Here is a 2915-nt window from a genome sequence, read left to right on the forward strand (position 1 = left end):
CATTCGCGCCGTCGCCTCCCAGGGGGAAGTTCTCGACCAGCACGCGCTCTGCTCCCTGGGCGAGGAGGTGCGGCGTCTCGGCGCACGGCTGCCCGAACCCTGCTCCGCGCAACCGCTGTTCCCCTCTCAATCTCCGCCTCACTCTCTCTGCTGACTTTACACCGAGCGCCTCCATCGGCGCGTACTTTCCCCGCGAGTCACCGGTTTCCCACCCAGACAAGTTCTCCGGCGTTCTGGGCACGTGTAACGGCTTCTTGGTGCAGTGCGCCCTGGTGTTGCAGAGGCAACCACTATCTTTCCAGTCCGACGAAGCCAAGATCTGTTATGTCGCTGGGTTACTCCGCGACCGGGCCCTGGCCTGGTACGCAGCCGTCAGTGAGGGCCAGGCCCACGTCCTCTCCTCCTACTCCTTCTTCGTTGAGGAGATGCGGAGAGTCTTCGATCGCCCGGAGCGGGGAGGAGAGGCACCGGGCCGCCTTCTCTCCCTCCGCCAGGGCGATCGGAGTGTGGCGCAGTACTCTGTGGACTTCCGTATTCTGGCAGCCAATTCGGGCTGGAACAATGAGGCCCTCCAGTGCGTGTTCCTGGACGGCCTTAACAACCAGATAAAAGACCTGCTGGGCGTTAGGGACACGCCGGGAGGTCTCGACGCTCTGGTTGAGGTGGCCACCGATCTCGACAACCGTCTGCGGGAGAGAGAGTGGGAACGCGTTGCCCGCGCTTCCTCCTCCTCACGCTCCGGCCTCACACCGTCTCGGGCCTCTGCCCTGCCGTCCCCCGTGCTCCACTCGGCCGTCCCGTCGGTCCAGCCAGTGCTCCTGGCTCCCCCTGTACTCCCTGCCTCACCACCTCCCGAAACCATGCAGCTAGGCCGCACACACCTCTCCCCGGATGAACACGAACATCTTCGCCTCGCCGGGGAGGCTTCCCTATCATTTTCTGTCTGCCTGCCCCGTGCGCCCAAAAGCACCTGCTCGCCAGTAGGGTTAAGACTACTGTCGAGCAGAGTTCCCTCACCCAACCCTCAGGTCCTGCTCGACGCCTCCATCTCCTGGGAAAATGTCACCCTTCCTCTCAGGGCCCTGATCGACTCGGGGGCGGACGAGAACTTCCTAGACCGCGAAGTAGCTCGCCAGCTCAAGATTCCCCAGGTCCCCTTAGATACCCCCCTTTATGCCACGGGCCTAAACGGCCAGCCCCTCACCACCGTCACCTACCGTACTCCCCGGTTACCTCTTGTCACCTCCGGCAATCACCACGAATCCCTCGCCCTCCACCTGATCTCTTCCCCTGCCGCTCCCCTGGTTCTTGGCCTCCCCTGGCTAATCGCCCATAACCTCACGGGGGAAGATCAGGAACTGGAGCACCTCTTGTCATTCCTCCTGCCTCCTATCCGCCTGAGCCCCCGATAATTCGGCCCTATCTGTCTCACCTCCTAGCCCCCCCCCCAACTTTTACCATGATCTCGCTCCGGTTTTTAGTAAAGACAAAGCCCTGTCGCTACCCCCCCACCGCCCCTACAACTGCTCCATAGACCTCCTCCCGGACGCTCCCCTCCCTTCCAGTCACCTATACAACCTGTCACGTCCGGAGAGAGAGTCTATGGAGCAGTATATCAAAGACTCCTTAGCCGCCGGCATCATCCGCCCCTCTTCCTCTCCGTTAGGAGCGGGCTTCTTCTTTGTCGCCAAAAAAGACAAGACCCTCCGGGGTCTTGTCTGCCCCCGCATCGATTACTGGGGGCTCAATGCCATCACCATTAAAAACAAGTACCCACTTCCGCTCATGGATTCAGTCTTTGAATCCCTCTCCCGGTCCACCATTTTTACTAAACTGGATTTAAGAAACGCTCACCATCTGCTGCGGATCCGGGAGGGGGATGAATGGAAAACCGCGTTTAACACCCCCCTCGGTCACTATGAGTATTTAGTCATGCCCTTTGGCCTTACCAACGCCCCCGCGGTTTTCCAAGCCTTAATCAACGACGTCCTCCGTGACTTTCTCCACCGCTTCGTCGTCGTGTACCTTGATGACATCCTGATCTTCTCCCGCGACCCTGCCCAACACACAGAACACGTCCGTCTGGTCCTGCAGTGGCTTCTAGAGAACAGGCTTTTCGTCAAAGCGGAGAAGTGTGAATTTCACACACCCTCCGTCCAGTTCCTCGGGTTCATAATCGGGTTCATACTTCTACCCCGGCTCTCCACTCCATTCTCGCTCGATCGTTGTAGCTCCAGACTTGGTGCCACAGATTCGCTCAAGCATTTATGAACCTTTTTCTCGCTATACCTTCTCGTTACCTGCCATCCCACGCTAACTCTGTCTGCCTGTTTCCTCCCGCCAGGTCCACTCACCTCTGCCTTCCCGTTCGGCCAGCTGGGCTTGCTCACCTGCCTCCTCCTCCCGCCCCTTCCACGACGCCCCCCGGTCCTCCCCCTCGCTCCCCGCCGGACCGCCAGCCACCGCATCCTCCCCTCCACGACCGGCAGCTCCCCTCGGTCCTCTTGCCTGAACGCTTCCCGCTCCTCCAGCTCCTCGGTCCCCCGCGTCCACGTCTGCCGTTCCCCTTTTTCCTCCAGTCCCTCCTCATCCCCCTTTCCCTTCAATAAACCTCTTTTGAAACCTGACACGTAGCATTTGGGTCCGTTCTGTCCCCAATCGTCACACAGAGTCTGATATATGATTTCCTGGAAGTGTGTCAGAGCCCCAGTCTATGCATGGACAAGGCAAGTTCAAAACAGATTTGCTTAAATCTTTCTGACAATTGCAGACAGATGATCTTGTCAATGAAGTCTACAAAGTGTCAAACTGTGGCAGTGGACTGACGGTGATACAATAACTTAAATTAAATAAAACAAATCAATTTAATTATGCTTGAGTGTTCAGTACCTACTTTTAACCTGACCAAAAACAAA

At 58.1% G+C, this 2915-nt stretch overlaps 1 long non-coding RNA gene across 2 annotated transcripts in view; it reads right to left on the reverse strand.

Annotated features, from left to right (window-relative positions):
* The window catches only part of LOC123969164, a 10671-nt gene that overhangs the window by 6548 nt on the left and 1208 nt on the right, over positions 1-2915 (reverse strand). The gene's annotated exons all lie outside the window — the stretch shown is intronic.

This window comes from Micropterus dolomieu, linkage group LG04 (assembly GCF_021292245.1).
Source record: "Micropterus dolomieu isolate WLL.071019.BEF.003 ecotype Adirondacks linkage group LG04, ASM2129224v1, whole genome shotgun sequence".
Lineage (NCBI taxonomy): Eukaryota > Metazoa > Chordata > Actinopteri > Centrarchiformes > Centrarchidae > Micropterus > Micropterus dolomieu.